Consider the following 17,907-nt stretch of genomic DNA (forward strand, 5'->3'; position numbering starts at 1 on the left):
CCTACTTCTCTGAAATATCTCCCTAGATATCCCTGAATATCTCCCTAGATATTTTTTTTTTTTTACCCAGTTCAGTAAACAACGTGGTCCAGGATGTGTGGAAACGGTCAACGAAAAGACAAACAAGTTGTCCTGACACCTCGGTGTGGACACCAAGTGAAGGGTGACTGGGGCTTAATCAACTGGCTTGTTACAAAGCTGAGCGAATTCAGGCACAAGTGAAAGTGTTTGGCACGTTAAAAAAGATGCTGACAGACATCTGACCACATCCCAAAAAAACGTATACCGTCAACACCCGTTAGGCCCTGAAGATGGAGATTTGTAGGAGAGCACGGGAGGGGATTTTGGAGCCCAGTCTCCAGACACACAAGGGTCAGCACTTCCGTGAGGTGGAAATTGTCACCGCCGTTTTCAGAAGACACTGCGGCACAGTGCTGTGAGGAGGTAGGGTTGAGAAATCAGGTATTTGGCCCTCAGGTGGCTTTCAGAACCAGGGCATATTCTCTTCAACTGCAGCCTCAAGCTGAGGGAGTCGAAATCCATTTTGTCCATTTGCCGGGAGAGTGCCCTTATAACCAAATTCACATGCTTTTCCTGTTAAGGCTGAAGCGTGGCACAGCCACAGATTCAAGCTGATCAATTATCATGCTCCAATACTTCATTAAAAAAAATAAAAATAAAAAACTCTGACATGCCTCTTGGGGGGTAGGAGGGTGGAGAGGGAACAAAGCTTTCCATATCATCTAAAAATGAAAAATAAATTTTCATAGTTTACATCCCAGTACTTTTTTTTCTTCTTCTTTTTTCCTCAGGAGCAGTGAAGTTGTCATGATGTTAACTTACAGCTTCCTACAGGGGTTTGTCAGGCACCTTTAATCTAAAGAAAGAACTACAGCAAAGAACTGCATATTGACTAGACTATTAACACAAGCACAATGCTTTATAACTGGCTACTTCACCCTTGGCCTGGGCTTCCTGCACAGAACTTATTGTGATTGATTTTACAGGTAGGTTTTCTGTATAATATTAAGCTATTTCAGACTACTGGCTGGTTGCCCAGGCAAGCCACATAAAGAGACCCATACAATGTTATTTTGTTCAACATACAGTTTTACTAGGTTTTATAAATCAACCTTTCATTTTCAGAAGTGCATGTGGAGAATTTTAGGGCTATCACTACTGTTTGACAGAACCCTTGGTTTCTTGTACCGTAATCGAAGAACCATTTCACCCTGTTTTCAGAGAGAGGACTCTTGACAGTTACTTCACTGTGTGGCTAAGACCTTGGTCTTGCAAACAAACATGAGTAAAGCAGTTGCAATATCAGGAATTAAATTAGTTAGCATTCCACTTAGATTTCCATTATAATTTATGTATTTTTGACATAAAATGTTCTCCCCTTCTGGGTGCTCTGTTTAGGCTGAAGTTATTTCAAATGCACCAAGAACGGGAGGTAGTTATGCCGGCTGTGCCTTTGTAGAGTTCTGCTGTTGAGGGGACTTTATATTTGCTAAATGCATTTGAAGTTTTATGTACATTTCCTCTAAGAATTACTGTTTAGGTCTGCTCCCTTTGATAAACTTATTCTATAATCTAGTCACTGCAGAGAACGCAAGCTGTTCAAGAAACATGAACTGCAGCATGCAAGTTGTCTTCTTTGTAGCTATGTGCTATAACCAGTTGTCTGGAGTCAGCCTGCTTGCTCTCCTGATCAGGGGATTTTTGCATTGTTGGCTAGGGGTGGTTAGCTGAAGTAAAAGAAGCAACACATAGCCTAGTAGTGTCAGTAGCTAAAAGAAAATGTACAATATGGGGTTTACTCCTTTTCGGATGAGGAGAGAAAAAGACAGCTCTTTGTTCTGAAATAGGTAGCTTAATTAATAGTAATTTATTTCTAAATGATTAACAGTCTGCTGGCTCAAAGTATCGTCCTGTCCAGTTACCTGAACTTTTTGGTATGTGGGTGTCGGTTAAATTCAGCTTCTGCTGAGTTGAACTGTATGGCTGGGCAAGACCATGAAAGAAGTATTTGCAGAAGTCTCGTGCCTGGAAAATGCCCCTGTTGGAGTACCCGTGATTAGTTGTGATTCTGAGTTCCGAGTGACCTGCAGAGACTTTGGAAGGAGCTGCCAATCACAGTTATGAACTGTTGCTAAGCCTGGGGAAGCCTGCTTTTATTGCTGGATGTTCACTAAAAAAAAAAAACTTGGATAGAGTCCTAGATCTTTATGGTGAACGGGGAAAAATTAATTAAGTGCAAGTTTCCAGACCAGTGGCTAAGAAAAGAGGTCATTTAAGATATTTATGGTATTCCCTAGGGCAGAAGCTGGAAGGAATGAGAGTGTAATCTACCGTCTCTGACCTGCACCCCCGGTTGGGCAGTAGTTTACGTTTCAGCACTTTGCCTCAAGGAAGGCTCAGCACACAGTTACAATTCTAGCCCTTCCTATATCTGGTATGCTTTTTTTTTTTTCTTTTCTTAGAGAAGAGAGAAAGTTTAAGTTGAAACACTTTTCTTTCTCTCCTCCAGCACTTTTCTTTTTGATTCATAGTGCCCTGAGTTTGTACAGCATTTTGCTTAGGTCAGGGTAGAGTACATGCTATTTTTTTAAAGGATTTAATTTTAGAGAGTTCTTTACTTTGTCCTTCTTCTCACTTGCAGAGAATGCTCCTGTTCACAGATTGTGGACCTAGCTGTATCCCACTAGGTGTCTAATGACATTAGTGGCAGTATTCTTATAACTGCCTCTAGTTTGTCTGTGGAGTACACAAGGCATCAGCAGGTGCCTGAGAATAAGCACTGAGCATCTACGGCCTGCCAGTCTTTAATCTCAGACTTCCCAGAGAGATAAGCCACTAGCTACACGCAGGGCCTCCTCTAGATGAAAACTGGTGCTCTCTGTGTCAGTGATTTCTTCATGAATCTTTCCTGTGTGGTTCACGAAGTAGAAATTCTTTATGTTCCAGCAATGGTTGTGCTCCCCAGAACAGAAGAAACTCCTGAAGTATTTCCTGAAAATATAGGCATAAGAAAAAAGTCATGTCAAATGTTATAAACACCTTCTAAATAGAAGTGGAGAATACTTATGGATAAACTTACATGAATTTGCTACTGTAGAGACCAGCGTTCAAAGAACAGAGTTCTGTGTTTCTACCAGCACAGTACATCATCCACCAGAAATGGTATTTTTCTATCAATCCATATGGTTATATTCCTTACCACTGTAAACACGCACACATGTCTACATGCATGCATCTATATTTGGCAACATATACCTTGGGGGATTAGCTGCTCTGATTATAAAGACTTAGACTGTTCAGAGAAATGTATGGTGTTAAGAAAGACAATCAGGGGGAAACCAATAAAAATGTTTTGTCCATATGATAGGACTGAACAGGCAAATTTGTACAAGCATACCCTGTAGGTGAGAAACCAAACAGAATTTCTGAGGAGGAAAATGGGTGATGATTTCACACTGATCAGGAATAAAAGCAGCATACTCTTGAGAACCTCTGCACACCACTGATTTTGTTGGAGCTTGCTCAAAACTACAGGGTGCACCTGTATGTCTCTTTACAGGATTTAAGTTTAAATAATACACTTCTCCTTGCTGATGATACAAAAATTATACCATTAAAAGATGTTTCCTTCAGCTGATACCAAAATGCGTCGGTATTTCCAGATATAGTGTCCTCCTGTAATTTGGGGTTGTGATTAATTGCCTCAAAGTCAGCACGGCGTGATATTGAGAGGAATTCATCCATCATGACAGCATGACAGTGATGCTCCAAAGAGTCAGTGTGAGAGAGGCAGGAGGAGCAAGGGGCTGACACAAGGCAGCTGGTTTGCTAGGAAAGCTTAAATAGCACAGCCTAGTTCTGGCTGGGATCAGCATCAAGTGTAGGTGTTGCCTTGGAAATGGGAACATGCAGATCTGTCATGGGTAACATGTCCATGCAAGATTTTCCTCTTTCATAGTTTGTGCATGTCCTTTTTCATAGTTTTCATGCATGTGCATGGCCTGATTATTTATTTCTTCCTGAGACAAGGTATGTGCGCATGGGTTAGTCCAATGCAAACACCTTTCTCATCTAGCAGTCTTCTTGTAGAAAAGCTTATTGTCAGGGGACCAGTGGAGCAGAACCAGAAGCCAAGGGTGACAATGACTCCAGACATTGTCCTTGTTGTCCAGGCCACCATCCCACTGTATCTGAACACTGGGGGTAGTGCCAGGTGCTGGTACCAGGATCCATGGACAGTCCCAGGCAGGGCGATAGGACAAGTCAGGTCCAGGACTCATCCGGGTAGTCCAGTCAGGAGCAGCAGGAGATAGGGCCAGACAGGACTGGTAACAAAGCTGGAGTATCTCCAGCTGGTCCAGAAGACAGGGCAGGAGACAAATGTACAGCGCAGGTCAGAGGCCCATCCAGAAAGCAGGACCAGAGACAGGGTGGAGAACAGATGCCCATACAAAATATCTCAAGCATGGACTGAAAGTCCAGGGCCAAGCTGAAATCTCTCAAGGGGACATGGGGAAAAGGGTGAGTGGAGGCACCAGGTAAGGCTGCTAAGGGCCATTTAGGCTAATGGGTGGCCTGGGTGCTCTTTAAGATTGTCTGATCCTCTGAATCACGTAGTTGTAGCTCTTGCTCTTTGATTAAAGCATAGCATACTTGTCTGTGATACTTGATATTGGCCTGGTCCTAGGAAAATGAAACCAACGTGATCATGCTGTGTGGATATGTATGTCACTTCACCTCTAATAACCTTTGAACCTCCTGGACAACTGCAAACAATTTAGGAGAGAGGAAGGAGTCAAAAGCCTAATAAGTTGCGATACATTTTTTAACATGCGTGTCTGGATGTAACAGAAAGACCATTGAATGCTCTGAGGGGAAATGTGCAGCATAAATAGAATCCTTATTAAGCAGGAGAGGAGCCACGCAGAGTTCAAGCCGTAGCACAAATCTTTAGGAAACCAGGTTTCACTGTTTCCTTTCTTGATGAAACAGCTTGCTTGTTTGCTCTTTTCAGTGATCTCCCACCTCCTACTTCTTCAAAAAGAAAATAGTCTCCTTCAAACTGCATGACATGTTGCATGAGATTCTTACATTTTTAGTATAAATAGCAAGAAGCATTCACTCTGAAAGAGAGAAAAAAAAAGCAACTCAGCTTGCTGTGGGATGATGAAAATAGATTTCCTATGTTAATCTGTTATTTTGACTTAAATACTCACCTGCAAGTTTCAGATTTCAGCTGAGTTCTGCTTTGTGGTAGATGTCAATGGGATAAGCTGTACTAGAGGTGGAACTTGACTGCGGCAGGGAACAGATTTGATCATATTGCCAGATTTCTCAGTTGCTGTTTTTTAAGGTGTAACATTTTTGTCAAGCAAATGTCATTCTTTTGATTGTTGGTTTACACAGGCATGTGAACATAAGTGAGTTTCTATACTACCTCGAGTGACAGTTGGCAGAATGCTTGGTACAAGCTGCTAGGATACAAGTGCATCAGGCAGCAATTCCAGTAAGATAGTTCAAAGAAACCACAGGATGAAGTGAACGCAAAAATCCCAGGAAAGCGAAGCAAATTATCTCCCACAGGGGGTCTAATCTCCTCAAATTCATGAAAAAAAAAAAAAAAATCCAAAGTTATCAGGCATGAATAGTTAAGAGAATACAAAGCAAAACTAAGCCAGTCTGACAGGCTAGATACGTATGTATTTAGAAGAATTGAGTTCTCGGATTTGTATTCCTCAGAGACACTCCTTTTGTGATGAACAGCCTTTATTCACAAAGGATGCAGGGGTAAGCCCTGCAGTGTGCTGCTGGACAGGTGCAAAGATGTTCAAGGAGAGCCTCCGTGTCTCTTCGGGCAAATATGGAGCGGTCTCATGTAGATGCTGGTGGAAGTTGCTGAGTGTGGCAGCCTGAGAGAGGCTCCTCTTTCCCCCTTCCAGCCGCTGGCGAGACAGAGCATGTTTTCCCAGCAGCCACCCACCCACGCAGAGCACCTATATACATGCACAAATAGTTGGCCAGGCAGATCAGCGCTGGCAGAAAACACAACACACTTGCAAATATAAACAGCAGCAGTAGACTCATCCTCGTCCCTTTTCTGTCTCATCAGGATTAATTCTGTCTGATCCCATGAATGGAAAATATACATAAATATACATATATATATATACACAATATATATATACACATATACGTGTATAAATGCATACATACATGCATGCATACAATATGGATCCATGCAGAAGCTGGGTCCTCTCGTCTGCACTTGCCATGCAAACGGGTCTCTTAGTTGACCCCCACGTTTCGTAGTCTGTCCGTGAGCTGGCTTGCACTTGCTGATCCCTTGGTAGCCAGGTTTCAGATCCTTTGGTCTTTCTAGTATTTGGCACAGACTCGTGGCTGCTTTGATACCTGGTTCCCAAGCCTTTCTGTCCTTGCCTGGTAATGCAGCTTCGTGTCAGCGATCACACTGATGTGTACACACACAATATGCACAGCCTCTGCTCTCTCTGCTTGCTGACACCATGGACACATGGGCTGCTCTGACCTGTGGTCCTCACTTCAGATGCTGACAATTTCACCTCCACGTTCTCTGCTTTCTCCTGTCACTGGCACCCTACTCACAGTGGCCCTTATGTCTCATGGCACCCTCTCCTGCCACTAAGACCTCTCACTCCACCCAGTTTCTCCAGCTGGTAGCACGAGGACCCCTGGGCTCAATTGCACAGACAATACAGTGTCCCCTCACAAAGAAAATATTTAAATTTGGAGATCAATAGCGTGGGATAGACTATGATGATCAGGTACAGAACATGGCCAGATGAGTGTGACATCTAGCCCCTTTGATCCTGTTATCCCTCTATTTTCCCATGCTTGTTCCTCCCCAAACCACCTTGATCCCTTCCTTTCCATCGGAGGCAGGGACCTCTGATGAGGTTATTGGGGTTCTCCTTTCCGCCGTGTGCATCTTTGATCCTGCGTGTGTATGGTGACAAGCCTTTAATCACAACCTGACAGATAAGGTGAGTAGACAAGCTTTTTCTCTGCCCTCACAAAGCATTTCAGGAGGGAATGCAGTCTATCCTGCCTTTTGCTCTGTGAAACGACTTCAGTCTTTCATGAAATAAGGGGCAAAATTACACCAAGCTAGATTTGGTGTGACTGTGTATTTACAAGAAATTGACTTGTTTTCCTCTAGTTCATCACTTTACACTGAATTTTCTCCGTCATTTTATTGCTGTCACATGAAGTCCTTCTGTAACTCATGCCATTCAATTTTTTATTCCTCTATCCCAAATAATTTAGCATCACCAGCAAACCTTGCAACTTTAGACTACCGTCTTCTCTGTATACTTATGATGAATAAAATAGGCCCTACTGTAGATCCAGATGGACAACCAGTGGTGAACATCATTATGAAGATTGCCCTTTTTTTTCCCCTCCATTTTATTTCTTCTATTTTATGCAATTACTTATCTTCAAGATTATTCCATGGTGGTTTACCTCTTCAGGAGCCTTAGGTGAGTGGCCTTTTCAAAAGCCTTTTTGAAAATTTTCAGCAAATTATACACCTGGTCCCTCAGCTTCAATAATTTAATTTCTCATGTAATGCCCCATTTGTTTTTCAAATTGGTTATTAGTTTCAAAAGTTGCTAAGTCTGAAGAAACAGAGAGACAGTATAACTCTGAAATCTAATTTCCGTCAAACATGCCTTTTTCCATCCTTTTGCTGGTGATATCTTGAAATGATTCCAGTTGGATTTTATTATCCAGTACGATACTTATTACTGTAAATGAAGTTGGCAGATGAGTCCATAAGTTCCTCTTGTTCTTCTGTCTATTTGGTGAAAGCTTTAGGTCATTCAAGGTCAGAAGAGACCATTAAGCACATGCACTCATATCTATGTTATAGCATACACCATGAAATATTACCCTCTTATTCCATGTGAAGCGTAATGCATTCGGGTTGTTTGAAGCTTTATCTTTTAGCGAGCTATCCAAGTGGGGTGCTAGCAAACCGACCAACACAGTTCGAGAAAATATTCCGGTAATTAATTACCTTCATTTAAAATTTTCATTTTCTTCCCTGTTCAGATTTTTCTAGCTTTGGTTTTCAACCAGTGAGTCTTGTTAGATCTTTGTTTAATGAAGGAAGTCTGATATTATGCATGCCTACGTTTGTGTCGATATGAAAATAATGCCTAAATGTTCTCTCTTTACATCTTCCCCCTCACATTAGTCGTCAGTTTAAGGGAGATCCTCTCCTCTCCCCCTGCTCTTGTTACAGGAACAAGCCTGTTTTCCTAGTGCGAGCCAGTCACTGGTAGTTACTTTTCTACTCCTTCTTTTTCTACCAAGAAAAGAACAAAGGAAATAAATTCTTCCTGCTGAATTCCTCTTGGTGCCACCCGTGGTTTTGCCCAGCCACAGCGAAGAAAGTCACAGAGTCAACAGTCTGTCCCGTGCTAAAATCTATACAAACTCTGGCACAGCTGTCAGTCATCTCTTGCCTGATGTGAAAAACAAACCCACTTTTGGTACCAGCAGTAAATGGCCCTGATGCTGCTGAATAGCCAATGCAGTTCAGTATCACTGGGAAAAAGGTAACACGAACAATCAGGTGGATGGAATTCATTTCTTAAATGATAAAACCATCTTCGTGGTTACCATTTGCTTTAGTTACTATTTTTTTGTCATGTGTTTTCTAGCTTAGCTGCATTTGTCATGTTACTGGTAATGTAGTTATGTTTAATTTCTCCTACAAACCTTTGTGGAGGGCTGTGTATAATTCTGTTTCTGTCATCACAAATTCTGATTCATCAGTTCAGGTTCTCGTGCTGGAGTCTTGGTTGCTAGGAACAGAGGTTTGCCTCCTTGCCAGGAATCGAGGATTTGTTTTCTTCCCAGAAGAAAAGCTGTTATTTACTTGTTCGTAATACGTGCTTTGCCTGCATGACTGCTGCTCGGATCCATTTGTCGTTTAGGTGGCTTTCAAGTAAAAATCCTTCCCGAGTGATTATCTTTTGAAGCAAGTGGATAAACACCATGTGGGTAGAAGCATCATAACAAGGCAATCCATTTAAAATTTAATAAAGGACAGATCCTTGCCTTATGACTTTTGTGTCAGAGATTGTCCTGCTGTCATGTAGGTTGGTATTCAGTCTCACTCCTGCTAGTTGTTGTAGCTGGTCCATGGTAGGCATGTTCCCAGGGGTGGTGGAAGACACCTGCCTTCCAATTTCATATAAAACACTCTTCTGCTAGGAAACTTTTCCCCATTCAGTGTTACTCCTGTTCCACGGTGGAAAAAATCTAATTCTATGTTCACCTGGTATTAAGTTTAATTGTTGGAAACTGCATTTTGGAAAGTAGCATTTAAGGATCACCTGGACAGTCGGTGTCAAAATAAAAGCTGACTGTTCTGTATGTTGAGCTAGTGGGAGGTGATGTGGTAAGTAGCCTTTTTTAGTTAGGGCAACTGTGAAAGGAAGAAAATGTGGGGGCAGGGGTCCAGAAGATGCTCTCTTCTTCCCCAGTCAGAAGTCTCCTGACCCACACTCTTAAAGGAAAACAGGAATGGTCATGTTATTTACCTGGACTGAACTGTAAACTACTGTTGTGCTGAAAGAAGAGCAGGAACCGTTCTTTTTGTCCTCGTGTCCCAGCCTGAGGCTCGGGCCTTTAGAAGTGGCTAAGTTGGTTGGAAGGATGTAGCCCTGGGTTGCTTGGACCAAAGGCCAGAAAAGGTTTGATGTGGTCTTGCTTTCCCCTTGTTGAGTGAGTGTGGAATGTTTTTCACTCTTGGAAACTTAGAAAGGAGCTAGGACTGGGTTTGGGGTTTTTTGCAGCCTCCTTATTCTACCATCAAGTTGGTTTCCCTGCAACAGAGCGAGGAGCTCAGTCTCTGCTTTATGTACTGTCAGCCCTGGGGGCTCTGGCCTCAGCCCATATCCAGCCCCACAAAGCCTGACTGCAGGCTGATAAGTGTGTTTACTCCAGCCTTGAATATAATGTCACAGTCATTGCCACTTTCATGTTATCTTCCTTCTGTTGCAGGAGTCTCAAGTTTGTTCATGTGACCTCCATGGCCATTCCTGTTCTTTTCCACCTTTATGGCAATGAACAACTTATGTGAGTAAGTTTCTATAAATGGTTTCTGTTTGTGCTATTTGATTTTAAATCCTTCTTGTTTTATGTTGGGTGCAATCGAACTCAATATTTACTGTGTTTTGTACCTAATATAACTACTTAAGCCTTTAGAAATGGCTCTGTTGGGCTGGGTGCTAATGTTTTAGAGAACATCTGTTACGACTCTACATTGTAGAAATCTGTGTGAGAGCCAAAAGGTCCAAAGGAGATCCAAAAGCAGAAGTTCAGTGACTAATACCACCATCTGTTTTGAAAGTTTGTTAATCTCAGCGGCCTGACTAGAACGTGGTTTGGATTATTTATGTTCTGTTTCTTTCGTATGTCCTGCTATGTTATGTATTTGACTGTTGTAGCACTTGGCACCGCCTGTCCCAGTCCATTTTGGTTGTGGTGTCACAACTCACGCAGCACAACATTCTCCCCCAGAGGTGTAAGCAGCGTTTCACTGTGTAAGTTGGCAGGAGGGAGGACAGCTATTCCCCTGGTATGCAGGCAGCCCAGAAATGAATCCGTCTGAATGAAAGGTGCTCTGTAAGATCATTAAACACTTGTAATGTTGCTTAGTATAGAAGTATAGTCTTAGGTCTTAAAAAGTGTAGTTCTATACTTCTGACTGTACTGCTGACACTCTTTCCTTGGTGGTAGTGATAGATCTTTAGTGCTTTTCTTGCTTTTCTTTAGTTTTAATGTTTTGTGGTGTTTTGTTTTTGTTTAAAGAGAATAATCTGAGAATCCCGGCTCCATTATTCAACACAAGCTGGTCCCAGAGCTTTTCAAGGAGTTGCCACTAGCTGTTAACAATTTTGTATCAACCCAAGCTGCATGCAGAGAATATACCACTCTTTAAAGTACTTTACTTCTTCATTCTGGCATGTAATTCCTCAAGGAATGGAATGATTTTTAGGCATCACGCCTAGTGAACAAGGATGCTAAATGTCCTCTGAGGATACCAGTCACTGATGTCTCAAATGATGATCAACACTAACCAAGTACTGACATTCAGCTTAGTCTTACAGGAATCTCTGGTACTGCAGAGGTACAGGCACACAAATGCAAACATATCCTACAAGCTATCATTCTACTAACTTGTTCCATTATCTCTTGAATCTTACTTCCCCTCTTCTGAATTTTTTAATTTTTATTGCAGGAGTTTAGCTGCTTAGAAGTAAAGCTGCCTAGAAACTTTTTCCTTCCTGGCAAGTAGAATCAGAAAAAAGGATGAGCTTCACCTCAGACTCAAACTGCCTGCATCGAAGTCTGGAGATCGGGTGACTGCAATTCCACCCCATCTGTGCGTGACAGCAGGCTTGCTGCTGCCCCTGCCCTTGCAAGTCTGAAACCTGCTTCGCCCTCCACCTAGCCTGATACATACACTTGCTGACCTCTTTAGGTCTCTCTCCTCCCTTTTTTACCTGCACTGGCTCAGATCTTGCAGTTTCAGCTATATCCAGTGATCTCAAAAAAACGGAATGGTCTTCAAGTCCATTCACAGTATGCCAGCCATGACTTCTGTTTTCTCTCAAGGTTTTGTCCAGAACTCTAGCCTGAGACTAAAAACAGAAGGTTGGATGTTTCTTTGGCCTTAACATTACACGTTCTTCCTGCTTTTCTTTCAAATGTTGCTCATTATACAGTCCTTTGTACTTTACAGTTCTTTCCTTTGAAGTCGTACATGTGTTTTACACAGATTAATGTAATTGGTGTGAGCCTGCTCTGGTGGAACAGGTAGAAAGCTGATCCTCCAGTCTCGCAGATAGTAACAGAATAGCACAGTTGCAGACTCTGGGACATACAGTGGGGTTTAGTCATGTGCTTTTAACTGTAGGTTAATCGTAGTGTCTCTGTGATCTCTGAGGAAAGAGATGTCATGTTAACTTGGCTGCTGCCTTTATCTCGTATAGTCTAGATTTCAGATACCAAAATTTAGTGTCTTTGGAGTTCTTGTGTTGTTTTACTGTAATTGTCACGGATCTCAGTTTTCTCTGTTGTTATGCAGTTTTTAAGTAGGTTGCTTCTCTTCTGTATTTTATACTCCGAGAAGGCTTTGCATTCCCAAAAGCTTATTCGGTTTTTCTAACAGCTATACCTGTCGGTTCAATAAAAGAACTTAATCTGCTGACTAACTTTATCTTGTCCTACGCTGTAGACTTCTCTACCTATTCTCTTTTACTTGAGTACTGAACAGGGGGTTTCAAACTGCTGCAAGGGATCTGTAAAATACACGATGATGAAAGACATGTTAGCAGTCAGAATCTGGCAGCTGGTTTTAAGTTTCAGACTTAAGTTTTGTTGAGAGGACGGGGTAGGGCAGTTTATCTGTAGATAAAGAGACTGTCTTTCTTTTTATCCACCTTAGTCTCCAGTTAGAGTAATTTATCAAAGATTAAAACATAAAAAGTAAGTAGCATTCTTGTTCCTGCAGACTGTAGGCTGGTAATGGATAAGCCTTCAGGGATTTAACATTCAGTGCAAATGAGCATCCAACTTTAGCTTGTTGTGAGGTACATATATGAACATCTCACATCTGAGAATATATCTTCCCTAGGTTTACTATTCTCTGCTGCCAAACTGGAATAGTATGAACTTTCCTCGGTACATTTGCCCATTTTTATTTTTATTTTTTGTATTAGAAAAGGGAAGTTAACTACCTGACCTTTCAAAGATGTCTTTAACATACTGGACTGGATTTCAGTTTAGTGAGAGATTTTCTGTTTATTGAAGTTATTTTGTCTTTTCCCACTAAATATGTTGGTTTGCACAAAGATCAAGAATTTAAATACTTGACTGTGTGTATCTTTGCATGTACATATTTATACTTTTTTCAAATATATATTTTCACACATACCTTTGTTATAAAAATACACTCTGAGAGACACAACAACTAGCATTTCCAGTGTACTCATACTTCCACTTGTGCATAAGGATCAGCCAAATGCTAACACTGCAATCATTTTGCAGCTATTTGCAGAACATGAATTGTTTTTCTCACTTCAGTGTGTCATTGTAATTAATTCGCATTGGAGAATAACATTCCATTTTCAATTTAGCTGCTTCCATTTAACTCTGAGTCCTTGTTAGAATGAAGCTTAAACAATGATTGCATCTTAGGAAAATATACAACGAGAAAATAACATCTGCTGCACGATGTTGGCAAACACCAGGGCTAATGAATGGTCACCAGTATCTAAACAGCTGTCTGTTTGCAGTTTAAAAATATTCTTTACAAGTTAAAGTACATTTATAAACTAATTTAACTCTGATTTGCAGTGTATGGCTCAAATTGTTTTGCTGTGGTAACGGGTGATGGACAAGTTAGTGAATTGCAAGGTGTCTGTTCCCCTTAAGAAGGCTGACATGAATGTGACATCTGTGTTGGCTTGCGGAGTCAGTACGGACGATTTGACTGGGTGAGGATTGTCTTGTCACTGGAGAAAACCTTCGTAATTAGCTGAATATCATCATCTACCTAGGAGTGTTGCAGATCAGAATACTGGAGGGTTTTCCTGAAGTGGAAAATGGACGGTTAACTAGTCATAGCATACAATTAGATGCAATGAAATAGACACAGCTTCAGCACTCTCCACTCCATACATCATATTCGTAACAACGCTCAGTCTGTGCATCTTGTGTCCTGATAAATCTGCCCCACAGCCCAGTACTGGCAGTGGAGATGCCAATCCTCAAAACAACATATCAACTCTATGCAACGTATCAACTCTTTCTTTTGTCTCTCCTCACTAAAGAGGCATAAAATTCAGTTCCCCTGTCCTCCTGGGAGAAGTTCTTTAAAACCTTCCTTTGTTATCCAGGTCAGCACTAGGGAAGTCCATTTTCTAATGAAGAGTTTAATTTTACATTCAAGACATCAAGTGCACAGTGTCAGTGGTCTGCAGGTCAGGACTCAGCCAGCAATGCAGATTCTAGACGATTTCCCCAAATTTAACATTTTTTAGCCTTGCAACAGTATCTCTAGCTTGTCAAGTTCCAAAGCTGCATGGCCACTTTCATACGGGTATGTGTAATGCATTTTGACCACTTTGTTTTCCCTAATGGTGGCGTTCATGCTCAAATAACCTCATCATGACGTACGTTCTCTTTCCTCCCTCACTTTTGCTCCAAAGCAGACAGCATTTAAGAAGATGAATTGAATTTTGAAAATGAGTCAGCAAAGTGCGTGTTGTGTTTTATCTGTATCATACACAGAAAATTAGTGTTACAATGTGTCAGTAATTCATGGTGACATTTAAATGGGGCAGAATCCAGCATAGATCACAGAGTGCTGAGCAATATTCATTATTCATTTTAGACATAAAGAATAATTAAAATGAAATCTCTAGATGTTAGGGAGCCTTTTTCCCTTTTGTCGGGATAATCTTGGAAGTATTGCACATGCTTAAACAATTAAAGAGGTTAAAATAGTGCACAAGCTCAGTGCCATTTAATATAAACAGTCTTTCACCCCTTTCACTGTAAAAACTTACTGGATTGCTGTGTTTTCCTTGCTGGAAAGTGCAATCTTTAACTTTGCAGCTGAAGTTTCAGATGGATCTCCCCGTTTCTTCTATGTATTGACATTTATCATACAGATTCTCAGTAATTTACTGAACCTAGACACAGCATCAAAACCCATGGGAGGAAATTTTTTCAAATGGCTTTCAGTCTCCACAAGGTCGCTTTTTCTGAATGACTTCCCACTTCAAAACTGTGGTTTGGGGTTTTTTTAATCCTCTGATCTTAGTCTCTAGCAAGTGCGATGCACTGATTATCTTGTAGGAGCCACTGAACTCTGACTTCTTATTCCTTTTATGCTTCTTGTGTTTCATTGCTTCTCTACTATATCTTCCAGCCAACATCAGGAGAAAGGCAAGGGAGGGGGTACATGTGGAGAGAAGTTCCCTTGCTCAGCAATGAACAAAGCCACGAATTACCATTTATTCCACAATTACAGTGGATGGTGCACGGGATGTATGTGTGAAATCCCAGAAGAATTGTGGTGTGTGTGAGAAGTTGGTTTCTTTGACTTTTCTTTGTCTTTGTGGTGATGCACTCTGAAATGAAAACAGCCAAGCAAACTATTTTTGGTGTCAGTTTTCCTTCTCAGCCTTGTTTCTGCTCCTTAATCTTCCATCGGGGTATAGAAACACTTCAGTGCTTGGGCTCATTTAATTTTTCTTCCTTTCACAAAACGTCAGATTAAAAATTGCTTCCTTCTCTTGAACCTAGTAATTGCCTGTGTGTTTTGCAGCCAAAAATAAGGGGCAGACTGTGGCCTCTGGAGTAAAACAGAGCGGGGAGTTGGTCTCACTGTATTCCAACAGGGTGACAGAATGGCCTCTTCTCTTCCCTGCCTTTTACTCATGCAGAACAGGAGGAAGCTTTCTTCTGTATATTTTGTCCCGTGAAGTGGAGCAACAGCTTTAGGACCTACAAGGTTGTATCCCAGCTTCTCTCTCTTCTTGCCAGTGCCAGGCTGAGACACTGAGCACCTAGGGTCATGAGACAGGGGACCTCTCAACTGTTATGGTGCCTCATGCTCTGCCTTAGAGCTGCACCTGGGCATGAATGTGTTGAACAAGCACACGTGCAGGAATGCACAGGAACACTGGAAAGCAGCAAGCCACCAGGAACCACACTATTTATCCAGATCTGCAAACAGAGCACCTGACTTGCTAACTAAATGTCTAGATCTGTCAGAAAAGAGTGCTGTCCTTGGCACTGGAGAAGAATTATTTAAGAGACAGGTAAGCGAAATAATAATCTGGAGAAAGACAGACTTGAGAAAAATAATCTGATGGACACACTTCAATAGAGAGGGAAATGTGAGACTACAGCAATGCAGATCAGTGAAGCTTTGTGTTGGGGACAATCAGTCTATTCCAATCTGCTGCTCCAGGCTTCATGCGTCATGGAACACAGTCTGAAAAGGGGAGCGGGTGGCAAGGTACACTTAACATAATGGCAGAGAGACAGTGAATTCTGTGTGCCTGTTTGTTTTTTTCCTATTATATGAAAACACACAGATTTTAGGAAACCAACTTTGCCTTTCCTGTGGAATTGTTTGCCAAAAGGATTTGCTAAATGTAGGTTAGTTAAAAAAAACAAACAACAACAACAAAACCCACAGAGATAAAATTGTAACAATCCTCTTTTTTATAAGCTCATGGTTTTGAAGTCTCTATATAAATGCTATTTCAGGGCATAATGCACAATAAAGATGGTAGTCATTTTTCTCCCCTTACCTCTCTCCTAAATATCATATGGTCCTAGTAAATACCAGAGAATGCACAGCTCTAAAACTTAAGCTCTTTCCAATTACTATCAGCTGTAAATTTTGTATGCTTATTGGAGGCTGTAGCCACCAGACATCGTTTTTGGCCATGTCCTCAGTCAGAGGAAGAACTGTGAAGCTAGATTTGTTCCTTTAAAAATAAAAAATAAAATGGGAGCTGTGAAGGGTGGGTGGAGGAACAGGCTGCTGCACTGTGTTTGATATCTTAGAACCATGTCTTGTCTGGATCAATAGAAACATTGATTTGCTTTGAGCCTCTGGCCATCCTGTGTACAGGGAAGGTACAAACCTGCTTGCTTACAGCTTTTTGAGTCTAACAAAGTACAATATCTCATATAGAGGATTAGCATGTTTTTTGTCTGTAGCATGAGGCAAATACAAGGCCATTGCATGGAAGTTTGCAGATGATAAAAATTCATGGAGCCGTAAAAATGAGGAAGGTACATGTGGGTCATTTTAGAAGAGCAGTCTGTATTGTCTGATGAGCTAGGTGCATTTATGTATGCCAAATGAAAGCCTGAATGCATCAGAAGTGAAAAAGTAGATCCCACTTACAGGTTGGAAGCTATGTCTCAAGAAAGAAAGCTTCAGAAAGGACGAGGAAGGGCTGGAGGTTGATGGTAATTGGTTGAAGATATATTCCTGATCCTACACTAAAGCTGAGTAACTGGTGCTGTCCTTGGCAGTATAGCTGGGGGAATCCAGAGCAGGGATGGAGAAGCTTCCCCTGCCATTATGCAGCATTAGTGGGCACGTTACTGGGCTTCTTTGTCCTGGGCTGGTGCTAATACAAATAGGACGGGAGAGAACAGCGAGGTAGAAAGTCATTAAGTCTCTCAGAATGAAATTCATCCATTCAGGTGACTTGAGGTGACTTAATCACTCTTAATACACGCAGGAAGGTTTGTAGGGCAGTTTTAATGAGCTCTAATAGGGGAATTGGACAAACTCACACTGGAAATAGAGTGCCAAATTTTTTAAATGGGCTGGTAATTAGCTTCTGGGACACAGTAGTCATGATGGATTTCTCATCACTTATAAAACCTTATATCTGACTGTGCACTTCTCCATACAATTAGGTTTGACTACAGCTTATTAAAGTGACGTGGGAACTGTTGGACGAGGGCATCTGCTCTGGCTACGCGTGTGCTTTCTGCTTTAAACTTACTTGCAGTTGAGGTACAGTCCTGCTCTGCGGGAAGTGCCAGGGTTCAGTTTTACAGAAAGTACAAGCCACCAAATCTCTGAATCCAATCCTCTTAAACTGTATGGACAACTGTAGGGGAATTGGATGCTGTTGATTAAGGAGAAGTTCTTCAACTCCTTCTTCCAGAGCTTTAGATTTCAACGGACCTCTGTCCAGTGTAAAATTGTGTATCTTGCTAAACTTGCCAACAAAATGAAAGACAAAGAGCTGCAGTTACTTCAGCACACGTAATTTGCAGTGG

The sequence above is a fragment of the Aythya fuligula genome, chromosome 3 (genome assembly GCF_009819795.1).
Source record: "Aythya fuligula isolate bAytFul2 chromosome 3, bAytFul2.pri, whole genome shotgun sequence".
NCBI classification, from domain to species: Eukaryota; Metazoa; Chordata; class Aves; order Anseriformes; family Anatidae; genus Aythya; species Aythya fuligula.